Raw genomic sequence first — 24721 nt, forward strand, 5'->3', positions numbered from 1 at the left:
CGTGGTTATGTCCATGCCGCAGCAGGTATGCTTCTGAAGGAATTGTGGCCCAAGACAAGTCCATGCTGGAGAGGGTACACCTCGAAGCATCTGCGGCTGTGGGTAAGTCCATGTTGCATCAGGTACACCTGGAAGCATCAGTGCTGTGCATGAGGTCATGTCGAAGCACCTCAAAACGTGTGGTCATAGATAAGCCCATGAGAGAGCAGGACAGCCCTGGAGAGACAGCAGCCAGGGATAAGGCCATGCTGGAGCTTTTTTATTTCTGAAGGGACTGTGGCTGCGGGTAAGGCCACGCTGGAGCAGGTCTATGGTCATGGCCCATGCATAAGGCCATGCTGGAGCAGGTGCACCTCAAAGCAACTGCGGCTGTGGGTAAGTCCATGCTGCAGCAGGTATACCCCTGCAGGGGCTGTGGCTCGTAGCTGAGGCTCCACTTGGAGCAGGTACAACCCTAAGGGACTGCAGTCTGTGGGTAAGTACAAGCTGGAGCAGGGGCAAGGGGAGGACTTCATTGCAATGTTAAACCCTACAGGCTGGTCCAAAGGGAACGGGGTGGACATTGTAATGGATATACCTTTCAATTGTTGTAAGCCATGGTTTGAGTTGCATGTTCTAGAAATTGCCATAGCAGGAACCTCCTGAACCATTGGAGGACAAGCCTTACAAGAAGCACGGCAAGTGCAGTAGTGACCCGACCTGAGCTGGCCCAGTAACCCCACACAACACACAAACTCTCCTCTCCTGAGTGACCAGCATAACAGATCATCTTCATGGACTAAATGAACACAATGGACATTTTATGGACATTTTTGCAGTGGTGGTCCATAGACTAGGGCAGAGGTCCTCAAACTTTTTAAACAGGGGGCCGGCATGCAGATTAAGCGGCAGGAAGTCACCTTTGGCTGCTTGGTTTCTCCCCCCAACCCCTGGCGGGGTGGGTGGGTGGGGGTGGATCTGTAAATACGGGAGGCTGGACTGAGGACCCTGGGGGGCCATATCCGGCCCACGGGCTGTAGTTTGAGGACCCCTGGACTAAGGGAATGATATCTATGTATTATATCAAAGGATGGGAAGGGTGGTGGTGGTGAATGTGGTTGCATTGGGAAGTGTGGCATGATGTAAATGGACCGGAACAAGGGGTGGATAGTGCCCTGGTTTCAGCTGGGATGGAGTTAGTGTCCTTAGTAGCTGGCACAGTGCTGTGGTTTGGGTTTGGTGTAAGACCAGTGTTGATAGCACACTGATGGTTGTGGTTGTTGCTGGGTAATGTTTATGCTAAGTCAAGGACTGTTCAGTTCCTTGGGCCCTGCCAGTGAGAGGGCTGGCGGGGCACGGGAAACCAGGAGGGGACACAGCCAGGACAGCTGACCCGAACTAGCTGAAGGGCTGTTCCATACAATATGACGTCATGCTGGTTCTAGAGCTGGAAGAAGAAGAAGAAGGAAGGGGAGGAGCACTGGGCATTATGGCATTTGTCTTCCCAAGTAGCTGTTACACATGATGGAGCCCTGCTTCCCTGCAGATGGCTGAACACCTGCCTGCCCATGGGAAGCAGGGAATGAATTCCTTGGTTTGATTTTCTTGCGTGCACGGCTTTTGCTTTACCTATTCAACAGTCTTTATCTCAACCCAATCTTTTCTCACTTTTACCCATCTGATTTTCCCCTCCATCCCACCAGGGCAGGGAGCTAACAGCGGCTGTGTGGTGCTTAGCTGCCTGCTGGGGCTAAACCTTGACAAGGTTGTGGTGACGCAAGTCGAGGAGGACTGAAAAAAACACTATGTCTGCGTGGCTGGGTTCGGACAAAATGGCCTTTATTGTTTATACAAACTATTTATATATCTTAGACAGTGCAGGTGTTAGACCCTGATAGGTTTTTGTGTCCTTCTTCTTGCTTGCTATTTGCTGTTGCTGTAGGTGCTCGTGTGCTGCGGTTCTAAGTTCCGATCCTTCACATCCTGTTACATACCTGACAATTTGTGGCTGTCTTAAAGGTACGCGGCTAAGTCTCTGAAGTCAACTAACTTGTCTGCAGACCCGCTGCAGACCCTAACAATTCCCCCTTTTTGTTTTTTGAACAGCTAGTACCAGGTTTGTCATGTTCTGCAGGGCCCTTGCAAACATGACGGCAACCAAGGCAACAGCAAACAAACAACACTGCCAACTGAGTGAATGGATGCCCAAAAGGATGACATTTTCTCAGATTCTGATAACGTGTTGCTGCAATGGGGCGCCTAAAATCCATGCAGCACATACCATCACAGTCCTCACAGCCATGTCCTTGAGCCAACAGCAAAAGGGCAATAGTTGCTCTGTTTTGTATGTCATAGTGGCAAATTTGACTCACATTCTTAACTGCCTAACAAACAAGGTGATTTAACTCTTGAATGCTTTCCCTGCTGTTGCTCCGGATAAGAGAAGAACCACTGCAATACGTTCCCATCAGTTCCATAAATCAACTACATCGTTACATGCTTCATCCAAAGTTATATTGCCTTTGAGCACATTATGCTTATCAACGTGTTCACGTGTTGATTTATGCGGGTGTCGTGGTCCCATCATGGCCTCCTATTACATTAGCATCTCCATAAAAACAACTATCGACATTGAAAGTGCAAACAATATCAACTTCTTTTGGATTGACATTAGACAGAGGTAATCATCCCAAATATCAAGGCTTTCAGTAACATTCTTCATTCCCCCATTCTTTGTCAAAATCGTACATCCACTTTTTTGCAACAATGTCTGCAAGTCAGTTTTGAGGAAGGGCACACCAAACAAGACTGGTTCAGTAAGGAGACCACACATTAGTTGCTGCGTTGACTGGCGGCAGCAGTGCTCCCACGGTCTGGCTCGCACACAGCGAGCAGGTATCCATCGTGGACCTTCAGCTGTAGAAACACAAGCATAACTCTTCCCCAAGTTAACAATTCATGCGGTCCCAACCAATGCCCGGTACGAGGGTCTTTCATGCGTACTAAGACGCCTTTGTGCTTTTGCTGCTTGTCACCAATTGACACCAAGTGCCAAACAAGAATGGGAGGCACCGCACGGTCAGCAGAGATTTTCAGAAAGTGCAAAACATAACATGCTTTCTCTAATCGTGCCTCTGGGGTCATTCCCTTCATTCCCCTTTTTTGTTTTTCAAGCTGGCATTTAAGAGTACCATTCTGCGTTCAGCGATGGCTTTGGAATTTGGAATTTGGAATGGAATTTTGATGGATGGTATTTGGAATACCAAATTTGTGGGAGATCCCCCATTGGGAAAGGAACTGACCGACGGGCCTGGAACTATAGGCAGGTCCACCGTCCGTTTTGATTTCAAGAGGGACACCGAGCACAGAAAAAGCACGTTGCCGGTGCCAAATGACGTCACAACTGGTCTCACCTGTGTGGGCAGTAGCAATCATTGCAGTAGAATATGTATCTATTGTAACATGGACATATTTTTGTCTGCCAAACTCATTGGAATGAGTTACATCTGTTTGCCAAAGCTGTAAGGCTTGAAGGCCTCTAGGATTAACTCCATAATTTGGCACAGAAGTAACATTTTGACAGTCTGGACAGGCTGCAACAATACTGCGTGCAGCAGCCTGAGAGAGACCCTTTTGGCCAAACTGATGATACAAGGATCGCCAATTCTGATGATAGAACTGGTGGGCTAACACGGCTTGCTGATGGACATCAGGAACAGGCACCGACAGAGCCACAGAAACTAGAGCATCGACTCTAGCATTGCCTTCAATTACAAGACCCGGTAGGGAAGTATGGCTATTAACATGCGTAACATAATACAGAGAATGGCGTTTCCGAATCTCTTCCCAAACTAAAGTCAAAATTGCAAAAAGCTCGGGAATGTTGACATGGCCAAGGACAGCCCTGTCTCACTTGGGAAGGAGAGCTGCCACATATGCTGAATCAGTAACAAGATTAAGAAGGCCTGGAAAATACTGAAATGCCAAAGCCGCAGCCTGTAACTCTACGTCTTGCGGGGATCCTTCCTGATATACAATTTGGGAATGCCATTGCCCATTTTTTTTCCAAGCGACTGCGGCTTTTCCCATTTTTCCAGACCCGCCTGTAAATACTGTGTCACCTTTGACTGGTCGTCTCTGACTTCGTTGCCGTGGCCGTAAAGTTAGATTTACAGTCATTTTCAAAAGTGGGTGAGGTGCATGGTGGTACTGAACTTGCCCTTGAAAACTGGCAAGAGCCACTTGAAGGGCAGTGGAGTTTAATAGCGCCCATTCAACATAGAATTGTTGTACAGGGATAATTACAGTTGCTGGATTAACTCCAGCCAACTCTAAACATCTTTTTCGGATTTTTATGAACACATCGGCAACAAGTTCGTACAATTCGACAGCGCTTTTCTTAGGCTGCAAAGGCAGAAACAACCATTCAAGTACCTGCAGTGGATCTTGCCGAGCCTGGTTCCACTGGGCCAACATAGCATAAGGGGAAGATTGGTCCATTAAAATAAAACCACTTAAAGGAAGCGTGATGTCTAGACGCCACGCATGTCGTGAAGAGATCAACTGTTTGACTTCTTTCACAAGTGCCAAGGCTGCATGACGAGCGAGGGAAAGCAAGCAGCCGACTCAATGTGAGTGATAAAGCAAGCTTCGATTTATTACGGCGCAATTATGTCTTATATACAGTTCCAGTTAATTATGCCTACAAGTCATCTGCTGATTGGCTAAGCTCTAAATGGTTACATTTTCATACGTCCTCCTACTTGCGGTTTCTGCGGGTCAGGGTTACGCCTTGTTTCTTCATTAAAGTTGTTTTTCTGCTTTGTGCAAGGTCAGCATGACCTTATCTCTCTTCCCTTGTCAGCAAGCCTCAGCACAGCTGCAAGGCCTGCTTCAGCTAACTTACGCTGACTTTGTTTCACAAAGATCTTTAAGGGAGTCATGGCCGTGATCACACAGCCATTCTGCAACAGCTACAGGCATTAAATACCTTGGGGCTAAAAGATCTGTGTCTCCTTTTAAAAGCTGCAAAAGAGGATGCGTTTGTTCATTAGTAAAGGCCTAACTAAGGCCGTAGCCAATTTAGCATTCCTGCAAGTTTTGGGACATCATTCAAAGTCTTTACATCCAATTTCAATTTGATAGGTTGTGGAGACACAGCTCCCTTCAGCACATTCACGGCCAGATATTTCCAGGGCTCTTGCCTCTGAACTTCTTCAGGAGCTACATTCAATCCAAATTCTGCTAAACTATGCCTGGCAGCCTTCTCAACTGTCTCCCGCAGCTCTTTGGACGGTGCTGCTAGCAAAATGCCATCCGTGTCATGATAACAGTAAGCATCTTGGTATTTGTCTCTCGCTGAGCTCAGGGCTTGGGCTACGAACCACTGACAAATGGTTGGTGAGTTTCTCATGCCCTGAGGCAGCACGGTCCAGTGGTACCTTTTTGTGGGCTCAGAGTTAGTTCTAGTCGGTACTGTAAAAGCAAACTTTGCTTTGTCTTTTGGATCTAAAGGAATGGTAAAACCCCCAGTCTTTCAGCTTGATAACTAAGATGTCCCATTCCGTTGGTATCGTGGTGGCAGATAGCAGTCCTGGCCGTAAGGCCCCCACAGGGGCCATCACTGCATTGACTTTACGCAGGTCACGCAACAATCGCCATTTACCAGACTTCTTTTTTATCACAACTACAGGGGTTGTGTGTGTGTGCCACACACCACGGGCTATGTGATTCTTCAATGTGGCCCGCGTCTAACTGTTCCTTAACCAATTCATGCAGGGCACACAGCTTTTCCTGGGGCAGGGGCCACTGCTCTCCCCATACTGGTTTGTTGACGCGGATGTCTCTCGGACACAACTTACACGACCAATGTGATCAAGTTAGTGCTGATTTATTAAAAGGCTTACAGCAATTTATACTCTTAACAAAAGATACACGCGCCACGCATGCGTTGTTATTCAGAGGTGATGGGCTAAAACTACTTGTCCACGCGTACTCTGGTCATCTAGGATTGGTCCTGGCGCGGTGTCCACACGCTGCTCTCTTGTCACGTAGACATCCTGTTTCACATCTTAGCTCATCATTTTTCAGTCCAACTTCCTTATCTTCTTGCCACAGACGCAGTTTCACAATCTCCCTGTCCTTGTACGCAGTTTCTTTGTCTCTCTTAGCCTTGCACGTGTCCTTCACAACAGCTGCAACTTGCTACAACTTCGGCCTGCTGTTACAATAAAGTTACTCAGTCTGGATTGCTTGTAACGTGCCCATTGTCTTCTAGCCGCTCCACAAATCCCCCTTTTTGTTTTTGAGCAGTCCAGACCCCTTTCATCATTCGGTTCATAATTCTCATAAAGCAATTCCACACAGAGCCCGATATCATTAAAAAGGTTACAATGGCAATTAATACCGTTATCCCGTGCAGAAACACATCTTTTAACCATCCAGTAGGTCAGGTTGGGTCGTTGTGGAGATAGTTCTTGTGTCCAAGGCACTTGAGGTATTCCTGTGGAGCCGAGTCCTTCATCACCCCGCCGTCTGGGCTCTGCTCGGGGAACACAACTCACAAAAGGCACAAGCTGAGCAAGGCGTGTATTTTTTGGAATTGTAACAGGAGGCACAGGTGTAGAAAATAAGGCACATATTTGACCTGTAAAGCTAAGGGGGTTTCGGGGGTTTAGGGTTATGTGGTTTTAGGCTTAATTATTTTTAGGGTTTCGGGGCTTTAGGATTTTTAGGGTTAAAGGGGATTTTGGTTTGCAGGGTTAAGTGTTTTGGGGGTAAAGGATCTTTGCTGTTAATGGGCTTTAGGGTTAAGGGTATTTAGTCAAGTTTTTTTCGGGTTAGTGTTTTTGGAGTTAAGCATTTTCAGAGAGAAGTGTTTTTAGGCTTTAGGATTTGACAATTTTTAGGTTTAAAGAGGTTTTGGGGGTTTTAGGATTAAGTTTTCTGGGGTTAAGGGTTTTAGGGTTTTTAGGGTTAAGTTTTTTAGGGTTTGTAGGGTTCTTAGGGTTAAGAGGGTTTTGGATTAAGGCATTTTAGGGGTTTGGGGGTTAAGAGTTCTTAGGGTTTTTATGTTTAGGCGTTTTTATGGGTTTTTAGAGTAAAGTGGTTTTAGGGATTTTACAGTTATTAGGGTTTAGTGTTTTTAGCAGTTTTATGTGGGTTTTTTGCATTAAGGTTTTTTAAGTTAATGTTTCTTATGGTTTTAAGATTTAATGTGTCTTAGGATTAAGAGATTTTAGGGGTTTTACTGTTAAGTGGGTTTAGGTGTAAGGGCTTTAGGATTTCGGGTTTTTAGGCTTAGAGAGTTTTTAGGATTTTTAGGGTTAAGTGTTTTTAAAGATCTTTTAGGTTAAGAGTTTTTAGAGTTTAGTAATTTTGGGTTTTTTAGGGTTATTGGTTTCTAGTGGTTTTAGAGTTAGGTTTTTTAGCATATTTAAGGGTTTAGGGTTTTTAGGGTTAAGTGTTTTTAAGGGTTTTTAGGATTAAGTGAATTTAGTTTTTTAGTGTCATAGGTGTTAACGGGTTTTTAGGGTTAAGAAGTTTTAGGAATTTTAGTGTTAAGAGCTTTTAGGATTAATGTTTTTTATGGTTTTTAGGGTTAAGGGTTTTCATGGTGAAGGGTTTAAGCATTATTAGGGTTTTTAAGATTAAGGGTTTTAATGGGTAAGGGGTTTTAGGGATTTAAGGGTTAAGTGTTCTTAGGGTTTTTAGGGTTTATATGTTATTGGTTTTTAGGGCTTTTAAGGTTTTGATCCTTAAGGGGTTTTAGGGTTAAGGGATTTTAAGGTTTTTAGGGATAAGCTTTCTTGGGGTTAATGCTTTTTGCCTCTGAAGTTGTTTTAGGGTTAAATGGGTTTTGCGCTTTTAGGGGTTTTGGGGTTAAGTTTTTTTTAAAGTTATGGGTTCATATTGTTTTTAGCATTTAGGTTTAAGTATTTCTAGGGTTTTTAGGTTTAAGAGGTTTCAGGGTTATAGGTTATATAGAGTTAAGAGTTTTTAAAAATTTTAGGGTTAAAGGTTTTTACGTTTTTTAAGGTCAAGGCTTTTAAGGTTGAGGGTGTTTAGGGTTTTTTTGGTTTAAGGGGTTAAATGTTTTTAGAGTTAAGCATTTTCAGGGATAAGTGGTTTTAGGCTTTAGGGTTTTGACAATTTTTAGGTTTAAAGAGGTTTTTGGGTTTTTAGGATTAAGTTTTCTGGGGTTAAGGGCTTTAGGGTTTTTAGGGTTAAGTTTTTTAGGGGTTTTAGGGTTTGTAGGGTTAAGGGGGTTTTGGATTAAGGAATTTTAGGGGGTTTGGGGTTAAAGGATTTTTAGGGGTTTTAAGGTTTTTAGGTTTAAGCGAGTTTAGGTTTTTTTATGATAAAGTGGGTTTAGGGATTTTATAGTTATTAGGTTTAAGGATTTCTAGTGCTTTTATGGGTTGAAAAAAAATTTTTAAGGGTTAATATTTCTTTTGGGTTTTAAGGTTCTTAGATTCAATGGGTTTTAGGGTTAAGAGATTTTATGTTTTTTACTGTTAAGGGGTTTTAGGGTTACGAGGTTTTAGGTGTAGAGGGTTTTTAGGATTTTTAAGGTTAAGGGCTTTTAAGGAATTTTTAGGTTAAGAGGGTTTTGAGTTACGTAATTTTGGGGTTTTTTAAGGGTTAAGGTTTCCTAGCATTTTTAGAGTTAGGGGGTTTTGCATTTTTAAGGGTTAGAGGGTTTAAAGGGTTTTTATGATTAAGATGTTTTAGGACTAAGTGATTTTAGGGCTTTTTTAGGATTACGGGTGTTTACGGGTTTTTAGGGTTAAAGGTTTTTATGGTTTTTAGGGTTAAGGGTTATTAGGGTGTTTCTGGATATGTTAATGGTTTTTTAGGCTTTTTAAAGTTTTTAGTGTTAAGTGGTTTTAGGATTAAAAGAGTTTAAAGTTTTTAGAGTTAATCATTTTGGGGTTAAGGATTTTCATTGTTAATGGGTTTTAGGGTTAACAGTATTTAGCATTTGTAGGGTTAAGGGGGTTTTATGGTTTTTTAAGGTTAAGTGTAGATTTAAGTTTTTTTCAGGGATAAGGGGTTTTAGGCTTTAGGTTTTTAAGTTAAGTTTTTTTAGGGATTTTAGGGTTATTAGTTCTTAGGGTTTTTAGGGTTTATACGTTATTTGTTTTTAGGTTTTTCAAGGTTTTGAGCGTTAAGGTGTGTTAGGGTTAACGGATTTTAAGGTTTTTAGGGTTAAGCTTTCTTGAGGTTAATGTTTTTTGCCTCTGAAGTTGTTTCAGGGTTAAATGGGTTTTGCGTTTTTAGGGGTTTTGGGGTTAAGGTTTTTTTAAGGTTATGGGTTCATATTGTTTTTAGCATTTAGGTTTAAGTATTTCTAGGGTTTTTAGGTTTAAGAGGTTTTAGGGTTATAGGTTATATAGGGTTAAGAGTTTTTAAAAATTTTAGGGTTAAGGGTTTTTACATTTTTTAAGGTCAAGGCTTTTGAGGTTGAGGGTGTTTAGGGGTTTTGGTTCAAGAAGTTTTAGGGGTTTCATGTTAATGGGTTTTAGGATTTTCAAAGTTTTTATTGTTAAATGGTTTTAGAGTTAAGGGATTTTGGGGGGTTTTAGGCTTAAGAGTTATTGGGGTTAAAGGTTTTTACTGCCAAGGGGTTTTAGGCTTAAGGGTTTTAAGGATTTTTCGGTTTAAGGGTTTCTATGGTTAAGGGGGTTTAAGCTTAAGCATTTTTAGGGGTTTTAGGGGTTAGTATTAAGTGATTTTAGTGTTTTTAGGGTTATGGGGGTTTATTGGTTTTAGGGTTAAGGAGTTTTAGGGGGTTTAGAGTTAAGGGGGTTTAGGGTCAATGGTTTTTATTGGGTTTAGGGTTAAGGGTTGTTAGGGTGTTTCTGGCCTTTATGTTAAAGTTATTTAGGTTTTTGACAGTTTTCAGTGTTATGTGGTTTTAGGGTTACAAGCGATTAAGGTTTTTAGAGTTTAGCGCTTTTGGGGTTAAGGATTTTTACTGTTAATGGGGTTTAGGGTTAAGGCTATTTAGTGTTTTTAGGGTTAAGGGTTTTAGTGGTTAAGGGGTTTTAGGGCTAAGCACTTTTACAGTTTTTAAATCCTAAAAGTTCAGATTTTAAAGGTTAATTTAACCTTTTAGTGGGTTTAGTTTTCAGGTTAATTTTTAGTTTTTAGGGTTAATTGTTCCTAGGGGGTTTAGGGTTTGTATGTTATTGGGGTTTAGGGTTTTTAAGCTTTTCAGCTTTAAGGGGTTTTAGGGTTTTTAGGGTTATGTGTTTTTAGAATTAAGCATTTTTAGGCTTTAGGGGTTTTAGGCTTTCTAAGGTTAAAGGTGATTTTGTTTTGTCGGGTTCAGTGTTTTGGGGGTCAAGGCTTTTTAACTGTTGATGGGTTTTAGGGTTAATGGTATTTAGCTTTTTTAGGGTTTTTTAGGGTTAAGCGTTTGTAGAGCTAAGCATTCTAAGTCGTTTTTGGCTTTAGGGGTTTTACGATTTTTAGGTTTAAAGGGGATTTTGGTTTATTAGGGTTAAGTGGTTTGGGGTTAAGGGTTTTAGGGTTTTTAGGGTTAAGATCTTTATGGGTTTTAGGGTTTGTAGGGCTAAGGGTTTTTTTGGACTAAGGCATTTTAGGGAATTTGGGGTTAAGGCGTTTTAGGATTTTGAGGGTTATTACGTTTAGAGCGTTTTAGGTTTTTTAGGGTAGAATGGTTTTAGGGATTTTACAGTTATTAGGGTTAAGGTTTAAGGGGATTTAGGGCTTTTTTTTTTTTTTAGGGTTAATGTTTATTATGTTTTTTAGGCTTTTTAGATTTAATGGGTGTTAAGGTTGAGAGATTTTAGTTTGTTTCCTGTTAAGGGGTTTTAGTTTTAAGGGGGTTTAGGATTACGGGTTTTTACGGATAGAGGTTCTTTAGGATTTTTAAGGTTAAGGGAATTTTTAAGTCAAGAGGTTTTAGAGTTAAGTACTTTGGGGGGGGGGTTAGGGATAAGGTATTTTAGGGTTTTCAGAGTTTAGTGGTTTTAGGGTCAAAAGAATGTAAGGGTTTTAGAGTTAATCATTTTGGGGTTAAGGATTTTTAGTGTCAATGGGTTGTAGGTTTAAGGGTATTTAGCCTTTTAAGGGTTAAGGGGGTTTAGGTTTTTTAGGGTTCAGTGGTTTTAGAATTAAGCATTTTCAGGGATAAGTTTTTTTAGGCTTTAGTTTTTTTAGGATTTTTACGTTTAAAGGGGATTTTTGGTTTGTTAGGTTTAAGTGTTTTGGGGTTATGTGTTCTTACAGTTTTAGGGTTTTGAGCTTTTTATGTGTTTTAGCGTTTAATGGAGTTCTTAGTGTTAAAGATTTTTAGCTTTTTCAGGGTTAAGGGTTTTTAGGGTTTGGTGTTTTAGTGTTAAGCGTTTTTAGCGTTTGTGAGGTTTTTAAGATTTAGGGGGTTAATGGTTAAGTCGTTTTGGCATACTTATGGTTAAGGTTTCTTAGCGATTTTAGTGTAAAGGGATTTTAGTGTAAAGGGGTTTTAGGGTTTTTGGGGGTTTCATAGTTTAAGTTTTTTTAGGATTAAGAGTTTTTTAGGGTTAGAGCATTTTTAGGGGTTTTGACTTTTTTAGCGTTTGTAACTTTTTTAGGCTTAAGGGTTTTTTAGGCTTAAGGGATTTTGGGGTTAAGGGTTTTGGGGGTTTTCCACTGTTTAAAGTTAAGCGGTTTTAGGGGTTTTACTGTTCAAGAGTTTTAGGGTTAAGGATTTTTAGAATTAAGGGGTTTGAGAGTTTTTAGCAGTTTTAGGACTATAGGTTTTTAGGGTTAAGGGATTTTAAATGTATGGGATTTTAGCGTTTTTAGAGTTAACAGGGGGCAGTTTTAAGGGTTAAGTGGTTTTGGCATATTTAGGGTTAAGTGTTTTTAGTGGTAAGGGGTTTAGAGTTAAGATTTTTAGCTTTCTTAGGGTAAAGGTTTTTAGGGTTAATGGTTTTATAGTGTTAAAGAGGTTTAGGGCTTTTAGGGTTAATGGGTTTTAAGGATTTTAGGTTTTTAGGGGCTTTATGGTTTGGTTTTTTTAGGGATAAGAGTTTTGGGGGATTTTAGGTTTAAGGGTTTTTTTTCGATTAAGGGTTTTTGGGTTTTTAGGGTTTTTGGCGGTTTTAGGGTTAAGGGGTTTTAGCGCTTTTACGGTTAAAGGTTTTTCATATTAAGGGATTTTATGGTTTTTAGGATTAAGGGGTTTTAGGGTTTATATAGTTAAGGGGTTTCATCGTTAAGGGACTTTAGGCTTAAATGTTTTCAGAGTTTTTAGGGTAAAGAGTTTGTAGGGTTTTTAGGGTTAAGGGTTTCTAAAGGTCTTATGGTTAATGGTTTTTGGGTTAAGTGTTTTACGGTTTTTAGAGTTTTTAGCATTTTTAGGGGTTTTAGCTTTTTTATTGTTAAGAATTTCTTTTGTTAAGCATTTTTAGCCTTTTAAAGGTTTTTAAGGCTCAGAGTTTTAAAGGGTTAAGAGATTGTAGGGTTAAGGGGGTTTAGGTTTTTTTTTATTTGTGTTTGGTTTTAGAGTTAAGCTTTTTAGGGTTTCTGTGGTTAAAGGTTTTAGGATTAAGTGTTTTTAGAGTTCAGGCCTTTAGAGTTTTTACGGGTTTTAGGCTTATAGGTTTTTAGCATTAAGGGATTTTAGGGTTAAGGTTTTTTTAGGGTTTTTAGAGTTAAGGGCTTTTACGCTTAAGTGTTTTTACCTTTAAGGCTTCTTAGAGTGAAAGTGGGTTTAGGGTTAAGGGTTTTTGGAGTTAAGGGGTTTTAGTGTTTTTATGATTAAGGGATTTTAGGGTTATTCCTTTTAAGCGTTTTTAGATATTTTAGGGTTAAAGGGTTTTCAGGGGTTTTAGTGTAAAGTGTTTGTAGGGTTAAGGGGGTTTAGATTTTGTGGGGTTTTTTTAGAGTTAAGGGGGTTTAGAGTTTTTAGTGTTACAAGTCTTTAGGGTTACGGGATTTTAGGGTTTTTATAGTTAAGGAGGTTTAGGGTAAAGTGTTTTTAGCATTAAGGGTTCTTAGAGCTAAGGGGTTTAACTTTCTAAGGGTAAAGGGGCTTTAGCGTTAAGGGCTTTTAGAGTTAAGGGGTTTTAGCGTTTTTATGGGTAGGGGGTTTTAGGCTCAAGGTTTTTTAGAGTTGTTAGGGTTATGCCTTTTTAGCTTTTTTAAGTTTAAGTTTTTTTAGGGTTTTTTAGGGTATAAGGGTTTTCAGGGTTTTTAATGTTAATGGTTTTAAGGTTTAAGGGTTTTTTGTGTTTTTAAGGTCTTTAGGACTAAGCCTTTTAAGGGTTAAGGGATTTTTTAGTTTAGGGGGGTTAGAATTTTTTTCAATTATTATAAGTTTTTTTTAGAGTTTTAAGGGTTTTTAGGATTTAAGGGCTAAGGGATTTTAAGGTTTTTAGAGTTACAGGGCTTTAGGCTTAGGTTTTTTTAGTGTTAAGGGTTCTTAGAATGAAGTGGGTTTAGCTTTTTAAGAGTAAAGGGGTTTTAGGGTAAAGGGGTTTTAGGCTTAAGGGGTTTTAGTGTGTTTATGATTAAGGGGGTTTAGGGTTAAGGGGTTTTAGGGTCTTAGGCTTAATGGTTTTTAGGGTTGTGCCTTTTCAGCGTTTAAAGGTTTAAGGGGTTTTACGTTTTTTAGGATATAAGCGGTTTTAGGGGTTTTAGCATTAAGGCTTTTAAGGGTTAACGGGTTTCAGGGATTTCATTGTTAAAGCTTTTTAGGGTTTTTTTTGCGGTAAGTGTTTTTAGGTTTAGGGATTTTTATGGGGAAGTGGTATAGGATTAGAGGGGGTTTAGGGTTTTTATGGTTAACGGAATTTAAGGGTTTTAGTTCTTCAAGGTTTTTTGCGGTTAATTGTTTTTGGTGATAAGTGTTTTTAGGGATTGAAGGTTTACGGTTTTTTCGGTTAAGGGTTTTCAGTGTTGTGTTTTTTGTGGTTTTACAGTTACGGGTTTTTAGCAGTTTTAGATGTTAAGGTTTTTTAGGATTAAGGGATTTTAGGGGTTTTAGGGTTAAGGGGTTTTAGCCTTGTATGGGTTAAGGGGTTTGGGGGGTTTTAGGGTTAAGGTTTGTTACGGTTATGAGTTTTAAGGGTATTTAGGGCTAAGTGTTTTTAGGGTTTTTAGGGTCAATCTTTTCTAGCATTTTTAGAATTAAGTGTTTTTAGCGCTAAGGGGTTTTAGGTTTATTGTTTCAAGGCTTAAGAGTTTCAACCTGTGTTAGGGTTAAGGGTTTGTAGCATTTTTAGGGTTAAGGATTGTTAGAACTTCTAGTTTTAAGGGTTTTTAGGGTTAAGGGATTTTAGGGTTACTGGGTTTTAGGTATTTTATGGTGAAGGGTTTTTTGAATCAAGGGGTTTTATGTTTTTTAGCATTAAGGGGGTTTAGGGTTTTCAGGTTTAAATTTTTTTTGGGGGGATGTTAGGGCTAAAGATTGTTGGGGTTTAGTTTTTTGGGGGTTATGGGGGTGTAGGATTTTTAAGGTTAAGGGTTTTTCGAGGTTAAGTGTCGTTAGAGTTACGATGGTTAAGGACTTTTAGTTTAAGAGGTTTTAGCTTTTTTACTGTTAAGTGTTGTTAGGGTTAAGAGCTTTTAGCATTTTTAGGGGGTTTAGCATTAAAGGGTTTTAGGATTAAGGGATTTTAGAGTTGGTAGGGTTAATGTTTTTCACAGTTAAACTTTTTTAGGGTTAAGGGTTGCTGGGGTTAAAGTTTTTTAGGATTTTTAGGGTTCTGTTCGGTTCTTCTTACATATACTGCTCTCTCCTCTCCACTCCTCTCGGCTTTCCTCTTTCATTTTCTCTGCTCTCCTCTTCCCTCCTGTCCGCTCTCCACTCCGCTCTTCTCTTTACTCCCCTCCACTTACCTCTTCCATCACCGTTGCTCTTCTCTTCCCTCCTCACCGGTCTCCTCTTCCATCCTCTCCAGTCTCCACCTATGTCCTCTCCGCCCTCCTCTTCCGTCCTCTTCTCTGCTCTCGTCATCCATCTTCTCTGATCTCCTCTTCTCTCTTCTCACATCTCCTCACCCATCTTCTACGCTCCCCTCTTACCCCTTCTCCGCCCTCCTTTTACCTCCTCTCCGGTCTCCTCTTCACTCTACTCTCCTCTTCACTCCTCTCCACTTACCGCTTCCATCTGCTCTCCTCTTCCCTAATCTCCGCTCTTATCTTCCCTCCGCTCTGCTCTCCTCTTCCTTCAGCTTGCTCTCATATTAACTCCACATGGCTCTCCTTTTCCTGTGTCTCTTCTTTTCCTTTTCCTCCTCTTCCATTTTCTCTGCTCTGCTCTCCCATCTTCACCATTCTTCTTTTATATACTGCGCTCTCCTCTCCATTCATCTGCACTTTCCTCTTTCCTCCTCTCTGCTCACTTCTTTCCTTTCCTCTGCTCTATTCTTCCCTCCCGTCCGCTCTCCTCTACACTTTGCTCTCCTCTTTACCCCTCTCCACTTTCTGCATCAGCTTTGCTCTCCTCTTCCCTCCTCACCACTCTCTTCTTCCGTCCTCTCCACTCTCCGCCTATGTCTTCTCCACCCTCTTCTTCCATCCTCTTCTCTGCTCTCATCATCCATCTTCTCTGATCTCCTCTTCCATCTTCTCACATCTCCTCACACATTTTACGCTCTCCTCATCCGTCTTCTATGTACTCCTCTTACCTCTTTACTGCACTCCTCTTACCTCTTCTACGGTCTCCTCTTCACTCTGCTCTCCTCTTCACTCCTCTCCACTCATAGCTTCCATCTGCTCTCCCCTTCCCTGATCTCTGCTCTCATCTTCCCTCTGCTCTGCTCTCCTCTTTCTTCTGCTCTTTTCTTCTTACTTATACTGCGCTCTCCTCTCCACTCATCTCTGCTTTCTTCTTCCCTCCTCTACGCTCTCCTCTTTCATTTTCTCTGTTCCACTCTTCCCTCCTGTCCGCTCTCCTCTTCACTCTGCTCTCCCCTTTACTCTTCTCCACTTACCTCTCCCATCAGCTTTGCTTTCCTCTTCCCTCCTCTCCACACTCCTATCTTTGCGTACCTGTTCCCTTCTCTCTGCACCCATCTTGCCTCCTCTTCCATCTTCTCTGATCTCCTCTTCCATCTTCTCCACTCTCTGCTTACTTTTATCTCCTCTCTCATCTTCCCTCCTCTCAACTCTCGTCTTCCCTCCTCTCTGCTCTCCTTTGCACTCGACTCTCCTCTCTGCTCCAGTCTCCTCTTCATTGTGTACAACTCTTCCCGCCTCTACGCTCTCCTCTTCTGTATTTTCTTTTTCCGTTCTCCTCTTCCCTGTTATCCATCTCCCCTGTCTGCTCCCCTCTTCCATCCTCTTGGCTTTCGTCTTCCCTCTTCCCTCCTCTCTGCTCTCCTCATGCCTCCTTCCCGCTCTACTCTTCCCTTTTCCCCGCGCTCTTCTTCCCTCCTGGCCACACTTCTCTTCCCTCCTGTCTGCGCTCCTCTTCCGTTCTCTCCGCTCTCCTACCTTACCTCTGTCCTCCTCTTCCATCACCTTTGTTCTCCTCTTGCCTCCTCTTCCGTCCTCTCTGCAATCCTCTTCCAACTTCTCTGCTCTCCTTTTTCAGCTTCTTTGTTCTCCTTGTCATTCCTCTCCGCTCTCCTCCTCACTCCACTCTCATTTACCCTCTTCTCCCCTCTCTTCTTTCTTCTCTCCTCTCCGCACTCCTCTCCTGTCCTCTCCGCTCTTCTCTTCCATCTGCTTTGCTCTCCTCTTCCGTCTTCTATGTTCTCATCTTCCATCTTCCCTCTTCTCCACTTCCCTCCTCACCGAACTCATCTTCCATTTTGTCCTCTCTCCTCTTCCCTCCTTTCCAATCTGAACTTTCTTCATCTCCACTCTTATTGTCCAGCCTCTCTGCTCTTCTCTTCCCTCCTCTCCTCTCTAATCTTCACTAGGCTTTTGCTTCATTCCTCTCCACTCTCCTCCCTGGTCCACTTCCTAAGTGTCGGTAGTCGTCCTCCCTCGTCTCATTACTAGTCTTACACTGACTCTCCTCTTCCCTCTTCTCTGCTCTCATCATCGTTCCGCTCCGCTCTCCTCTTCCCTCTGCTTTGCTTTCTTTTTCTCTCCACATTGCTCTTCTCTTCTCTCATCTGCGCTTTCCTCTTCCCTCTTCTTCCATTTTCTCCACAGTCCTCCTCTTTTTATCCACTCCCATCTTCCCTCCTCTCTGCTCTCAGTTTCCCTCCTCTTCACTCTCCTCTCTCATCTTAACGGCTCTCCTCTTCCCTCCTATAAGCTCTCTTCTTCCCTCCTCTCTACACTCATCTTCCATGCTCTCCGCTCTCCGGCTACCACCTCTCCACTCACCTCTTCCTTTTTCTCCATTCTAACTTTCACCCTGCTCTCCTCTTCTCCTCTTCCCTTCTCTCTTCTCTACTCTGCTTTCCTCTTCTATACTCTCCGCTCTCTTCCACCCTCGTTGCTCTCCTCCTCTATTTGCCTCGAAAGGTTCCTCCCCCCAGATGCGGGGCACGAGGGCCACCTTCCTGGAGCACGAGCAGCAGGCACCTGGCCAGAATGGCCCAAAGCAGCCCTGGCCAGGGGCCCTGCTCAGTGCTTCAGAGAAAGGCAAAGGAACCCTGGGGAGGGACACATGCTAGCCCACTGCGGGGGAAAAAAGCCTTCCTCTGGCCAGCTGCAGGGCACGAGAGGCCATCTTTGTGGGGCACCAGCAGCAGGCGGTGACCTGGCCCAAGGGACCCGTGGAGCCCTGACAAGTGGTCGTGCTCAGTGCTGCAGAGGAAAGCAAATAACCCCCGGGGGCAGTGCCCACGTGCCCTGGGGAAAATTCCCCCCTGACCCCAGCCCCGGCAATGGGCTGCTCCCTGAGCATGTGAGCGAGACCTGCCTCCTCGTCCCACAGGCTGGTCACGCCTCCTGGGAGATGCCAAGCCTCTCCCTCTGACCTAGAGCCATCTCAGGGGCTTCTGAGAGTGGCCAAATACCCCGGTCCCATCGACTTCAGGGGCCACAGAATCCTTCCTGCACCTGGCAGGGCACCAGTGGGTGCTCCAAAGCTCTAGGATCCCGCCAACGTCTGTGCATCCCATAACTTATGGCTGCTGCCCCTGGCTCCACAGAGGATGAGGATGGTGAGCTCTGCAGTGCTTCTCAAGAAGGCATTCCCTTGGTCTTGCCATGGTTGTCCAGCTGAGAAGGATTTCCAGACCTCAGCTGAGCTTTGGATGTGGCCCCACCAGCAGCCTCATCCAGGTTCCAGTCTCCCCCCCTCACCCCGCCCAGGGAATCCCACCGGCCCCTCGAGGACTACCTCTCAGGTGTCTTCAGGCTGCTGCCAGGCCAGCTCTGGCCGGGGGACACAGACGATGCCCCTTTTATACTCCCCCGGGGCACTGTGACTGCTGCGTTGCCGAGTGACGGCACTGTGACATGGGGTGACACAGGGGTGACACGCGCAGCCCCGCCCCTGCCCAGCCCCCCTGGGAGGAAGGGCTTTGGGGTGCCGGCCCCGAGGCAGCCCCTGTGCCCAGGAGGCCCGGGGGGCTGTCCCTGACCTTGGTGGCCATGCACGGGGCACAGCTGCTGGGCATCCCTTGCGCCTCCTCTCCCACTCAGCTCCCAGGGACAAACCTCGTGCTGTTCCTCCTCTCTCAGGCCGTGGCATGGACCATCCCTGCAGCCCAGCGCCCACCCTGTGAGCCGCCCCCTCTCTACCACAGGTAACGTCCATGACGTTGACATGTGGAATCGTACCCTACAACTCGAGGAGAGTTATAACGCAGGTGTGGTTATTGCGGCACAGGGTGCAAGGGGGATGGCTCCTCCCAACCTGCAAGCTTAATTTTACTCACAATACATATTTATACAGCAAAGTGGTTAGTTCGTCCAAAATCTACACCTACTACCTCATTATTGGTTAGTTGCTTTCTTGCCTCAATTTAAAGGTACAGTTCATTTTAAATTCACTGCGCGAGCTCCCGAGGTGGTAATCCACCCTTTTCGGGGGCAAGCGCGGGGCTGGGGGCGTGGGGACGGGACACACACATTTGAGTAGGAGATCAGGATCCCCCACTACCACAATTATTTTACCCTGGTATCCTTGAGTCTTACCACTTCAGCAGTTTGTTTTCTTTTAGCAGTTAGGACATCCTTATCAGGAGGCTCCTTCTTTACGTTCTTGTGGAGCTCACCTACATCTGTATTAACCGTCCCTTCTTGAAGTGCTGAGTGGGCCAAGCTCCAGAGCTTCTCTCGCAGACTGTGAGGCTCTTTCTCGTGTGTTGATGGCTCCTGTTATCTATGCAGCTCCTGCCTGCAGCAGAGTTTTAGGGTTTTCATTATGTTTTCTGCCATCACCAGTAGCTTACTTCTCCAAGCAATTGGATGAAGTCGAAGAGGGTCCCCCGTGGAGAGTCAGCCGGGTCACGACAATCACACCAATATGGCTATATGCCGTGCTCACTTCATTAAACAAACAGGTCATATTTATAACTTAAACCAACCGCTCACACGTCTTTACACAAAGGTGATTGGATAAAAGTTTCTGGTCACACGGGCGTCCGTGTCGCTGATTGGGGAACATGCTGCAGGCGCCTGATCAGAGTGTGCCGATGAGAGTGTGCCGATTTCACGGTTCCTAGGACTTGCTCCGCACCTGGCTTCTTGTTTGGGTATAACTTGTTTTCTTTCTCCCGCTGCTTGTTCCCAGGACAATTTAAAGTTGCTCTGCAGCTTCAACGAACAGGCCTGGGTTGTCCAACCCGGACAATGGTAACATATGTCCTCGGTCTTTTAAAAATCCCTCTACATATCCTCCTTTTTCTTTTTGGACAACCCATGTCTGTTTCACAATAGATGTTAAACCTTTCTTCAAACAAGAAAATAAACAGCTAAACCCAAATAACCTTACAGCAATGATTACAACAAAGCGTATTCCTTCCTTCAATAACATCTTTAACCAACCTGTTATCCCCAATCCTCTCAACCATTCATCAAAGGGAATTTGAAACAAATTTTGATGGCTTTTGGAATGTTAAAACAGTGGATCTGACTCCCAATCAGAATGGTACATGTATGAGTCCAAATGACAGCATTAAATGCTAAGAATATACGAAAGTTAGCGTGCTGGGGAGAGAAACGATTTAATCTTACGTCACAGATTTTAAGTTCGTTATTGCTTGATATAGATGGTACTAGGCATGCTATGTTACAAAATAGGGCTGCAATGGATTTTTTGTTATTAGCACATGGACACGGTTGTGAGGATTTTGAAGGGATGATAATCCCTTTGATGAATGGTTGAGAGGATTGGGGATAACAGGTTGGTTAAAGATGTTATTGAAGGAAGGAATACGCTTTGTTGTAATCATTGCTGTAAGGTTATTTGGGTTTAGCTGTTTATTTTCTTGTTTGAAGAAAGGTTTAACATCTATTGTGAAACAGACATGGGTTGTCCAAAAAGAAAAAGGGGGATATGTAGAGGGATTTTTAAAAGACCGAGGACATATGTTACCATTGTCCGGGTTGGACAACCCAGGCCTGTTCGTTGAAGCTGCAGAGCAACTTTAAATTGTCCTGGGAACAAGCAGTGTGAGAAAGAAAACAAGTTATACCCAAACAAGAAGCCAGGTGCGGAGCAAGTCCTAGGAACCGTGAAATCGGCACACTCTCATCGGCACACTCTGATCAGGCACCTGCAGCATGTTCCCCAATCAGTGACACGGACGCCCGTGTGACCAGAAACTTTTATCCAATCACCTTTGTGTAAAGTCGTGTGAGCGGTTGGTTTAAGTTATAAATATGACCTATTTGTTTAATAAAGTGAGCACGGCATGTAGCCATATTGGTGTGATTGTCGTGACCCGGCTGACTCTCCACGGGGGACCCTCTTCGACTTCATCCAATTGCTTGGAGAGTAAGCTACTGGTGATGGCAGAAAACATAATGAAAACCCTAAAACTCTGCTGCAGGCAGGAGCTGCATAGATAACAGGAGCCATCAACACACGAGAAAGAGCCTCACAGTCTGCGAGAGAAGCTCTGGAGCTTGGCCCACTCAGCACTTCAAGAAGGGACGGTTAATACAGATGTAGGTGAGCTCCACAAGAACGTAAAGAAGGAGCCTCCTGATAAGGATGTCCTAACTGCTAAAAGAAAACAAACTGCTGAAGTGGTAAGACTCAAGGATACCAGGGTAAAATAATTGTGGTAGTGGGGGATCCTGATCTCCTACTCAAATGTGTGTGTCCCGTCCCCACGCCCCCAGCCCCGCGCTTGCCCCCGAAAAGGGTGGATTACCACCTCGGGAGCTCGCGCAGTGAATTTAAAATGAACTGTACCTTTAAATTGAGGCAAGAAAGCAACTAACCAATAATGAGGTAGTAGGTGTAGATTTTGGACGAACTAACCACTTTGCTGTATAAATATGTATTGTGAGTAAAATTAAGCTTGCAGGTTGGGAGGAGCCATCCCCCTTGCACCCTGTGCCGCAATAACCACACCTGCGTTATAACTCTCCTCGAGTTGTAGGGTACGATTCCACATGTCAACGTCATGGACGTTACCTGTGGTAGAGAGGGGGCGGCTCACAGGGTGGGCGCTGGGCTGCAGGGATGGTCCATGCCACGGCCTGAGAGAGGAGGAACAGCACGAGGTTTGTCCCTGGGAGCTGAGTGGGAGAGGAGGCGCAAGGGATGCCCAGCAGCTGTGCCCCGTGCATGGCCACCAAGGTCAGGGACAGCCCCCCGGGCCTCCTGGGCACAGGGGCTGCCTCGGGGCCGGCACCCCAAAGCCCTTCCTCCCAGGGGGGCTGGGCAGGGGCGGGGCTGCGCGTGTCACCCCTGTGTCACCCCATGTCACAGTGCCGTCACTCGGCAACGCAGCAGTCACAGTGCCCCGGGGGAGTATAAAAGGGGCATCGTCTGTGTCCCCCGGCCAGAGCTGGCCTGGCAGCAGCCTGAAGACACCTGAGAGGTAGTCCTCGAGGGGCCGGTGGGATTCCCTGGGCGGGGTGAGGGGGGGAGACTGGAACCTGGATGAGGCTGCTGGTGGGGCCACATCCAAAGCTCAGCTGAGGTCTGGAAATCCTTCTCAGCTGGACAACCATGGCAAGACCAAGGGAATGCCTTCTTGAGAAGCACTGCAGAGCTCACCATCCTCATCCTCTGTGGAGCCAGGGGCAGCAGCCATAAGTTATGGGATGCACAGACGTTGGCGGGATCCTAGAGCTTTGGAGCACCCACTGGTGCCCTGCCAGGTGCAGGAAGGATTCTGTGGCCCCTGAAGTCGATGGGACCGGGGTATTTGGCCACTCTCAGAAGCCCCTGAGATGGCTCTAGGTCAGAGGGAGAGGCTTGGCATCTCCCAGGAGGCGTGACCAGCCTGTGGGACGAGGAGGCAGGTCTCGCTCACATGCTCAGGGAGCAGCCCATTGCCGGGGCTGGGGTCAGGGGGGAATTTTCCCCAGGGCACGTGGGCACTGCCCCCGGGGGTTATTTGCTTTCCTCTGCAGCACTGAGCACGACCACTTGTCAGGGCTCCACGGGTCCCTTGGGCCAGGTCACCGCCTGCTGCTGGTGCCCCACAAAGATGGCCTCTCGTGCCCTGCAGCTGGCCAGAGGAAGGCTTTTTTCCCCCGCAGTGGGCTAGCATGTGTCCCTCCCCAGGGTTCCTTTGCCTTTCTCTGAAGCACTGAGCAGGGCCCCTGGCCAGGGCTGCTTTGGGCCATTCTGGCCAGGTGCCTGCTGCTCGTGCTCCAGGAAGGTGGCCCTCGTGCCCCGCATCTGGGGGGAGGAACCTTTCGAGGCAAATAGAGGAGGAGAGCAACGAGGGTGGAAGAGAGCGGAGAGTATAGAAGAGGAAAGCAGAGTAGAGAAGAGAGAAGGGAAGAGGAGAAGAGGAGAGCAGGGTGAAAGTTAGAATGGAGAAAAAGGAAGAGGTGAGTGGAGAGGTGGTAGCCGGAGAGCGGAGAGCATGGAAGATGAGTGTAGAGAGGAGGGAAGAAGAGAGCTTATAGGAGGGAAGAGGAGAGCCGTTAAGATGAGAGAGGAGAGTGAAGAGGAGGGAAACTGAGAGCAGAGAGGAGGGAAGATGGGAGTGGATAAAAAGAGGAGGACTGTGGAGAAAATGGAAGAAGAGGGAAGAGGAAAGCGCAGATGAGAGAAGAGAAGAGCAATGTGGAGAGAAAAAGAAAGCAAAGCAGAGGGAAGAGGAGAGCGGAGCGGAACGATGATGAGAGCAGAGAAGAGGGAAGAGGAGAGTCAGTGTAAGACTAGTAATGAGACGAGGGAGGACGACTACCGACACTTAGGAAGTGGACCAGGGAGGAGAGTGGAGAGGAATGAAGCAAAAGCCTAGTGAAGATTAGAGAGGAGAGGAGGGAAGAGAAGAGCAGAGAGGCTGGACAATAAGAGTGGAGATGAAGAAAGTTCAGATTGGAAAGGAGGGAAGAGGAGAGAGGACAAAATGGAAGATGAGTTCGGTGAGGAGGGAAGTGGAGAAGAGGGAAGATGGAAGATGAGAACATAGAAGACGGAAGAGGAGAGCAAAGCAGATGGAAGAGAAGAGCGGAGAGGACAGGAGAGGAGTGCGGAGAGGAGAGAAGAAAGAAGAGAGGGGAGAAGAGGGTAAATGAGAGTGGAGTGAGGAGGAGAGCGGAGAGGAATGACAAGGAGAACAAAGAAGCTGAAAAAGGAGAGCAGAGAAGTTGGAAGAGGATTGCAGAGAGGACGGAAGAGGAGGCAAGAGGAGAACAAAGGTGATGGAAGAGGAGGACAGAGGTAAGGTAGGAGAGCGGAGAGAACGGAAGAGGAGCGCAGACAGGAGGGAAGAGAAGTGTGGCCAGGAGGGAAGAAGAGCGCGGGGAAAAGGGAAGAGTAGAGCGGGAAGGAGGCATGAGGAGAGCAGAGAGGAGGGAAGAGGGAAGACGAAAGCCAAGAGGATGGAAGAGGGGAGCAGACAGGGGAGATGGATAACAGGGAAGAGGAGAACGGAAAAAGAAAATACAGAAGAGGAGAGCGTAGAGGCGGGAAGAGTTGTACACAATGAAGAGGAGACTGGAGCAGAGAGGAGAGTCGAGTGCAAAGGAGAGCAGAGAGGAGGGAAGACGAGAGTTGAGAGGAGGGAAGATGAGAGAGGAGATAAAAGTAAGCAGAGAGTGGAGAAGATGGAAGAGGAGATCAGAGAAGATGGAAGAGGAGGCAAGATGGGTGCAGAGAGAAGGGAACAGGTACGCAAAGATAGGAGTGTGGAGAGGAGGGAAGAGGAAAGCAAAGCTGATGGGAGAGGTAAGTGGAGAAGAGTAAAGGGGAGAGCAGAGTGAAGAGGAGAGCGGACAGGAGGGAAGAGTGGAACAGAGAAAATGAAAGAGGAGAGCGTAGAGGAGGGAAGAAGAAAGCAGAGATGAGTGGAGAGGAGAGCGCAGTATAAGTAAGAAGAAAAGAGCAGAAGAAAGAGGAGAGCAGAGCAGAGGGAAGATGAGAGCAGAGATCAGGGAAGGGGAGAGCAGATGGAAGCTATGAGTGGAGAGGAGTGAAGAGGAGAGCAGAGTGAAGAGGAGACCGTAGAAGAGGTAAGAGGAGTGCAGTAAAGAGGTAAGAGGAGTACATAGAAGACGGATGAGGAGAGCGTAAAATGTGTGAGGAGATGTGAGAAGATGGAAGAGGAGATCAGAGAAGATGGATGATGAGAGCAGAGAAGAGGATGGAAGAAGAGGGTGGAGAAGACATAGGCGGAGAGTGGAGAGGACGGAAGAAGAGAGTGGTGAGGAGGGAAGAGGAGAGCAAAGCTGA

General features: G+C 45.1%; 1 long non-coding RNA gene across 1 annotated transcript in view; it reads right to left on the reverse strand.

Moving 5' to 3' along the window:
• The window catches only part of LOC308065275, a 72834-nt gene that overhangs the window by 42649 nt on the left and 5464 nt on the right, over positions 1-24721 (reverse strand). The window lies entirely within an intron of this gene.

This window comes from Falco punctatus (assembly GCF_963210335.1).
Source record: "Falco punctatus genome assembly, chromosome: 6".
NCBI classification, from domain to species: domain Eukaryota; kingdom Metazoa; phylum Chordata; class Aves; order Falconiformes; family Falconidae; genus Falco; species Falco punctatus.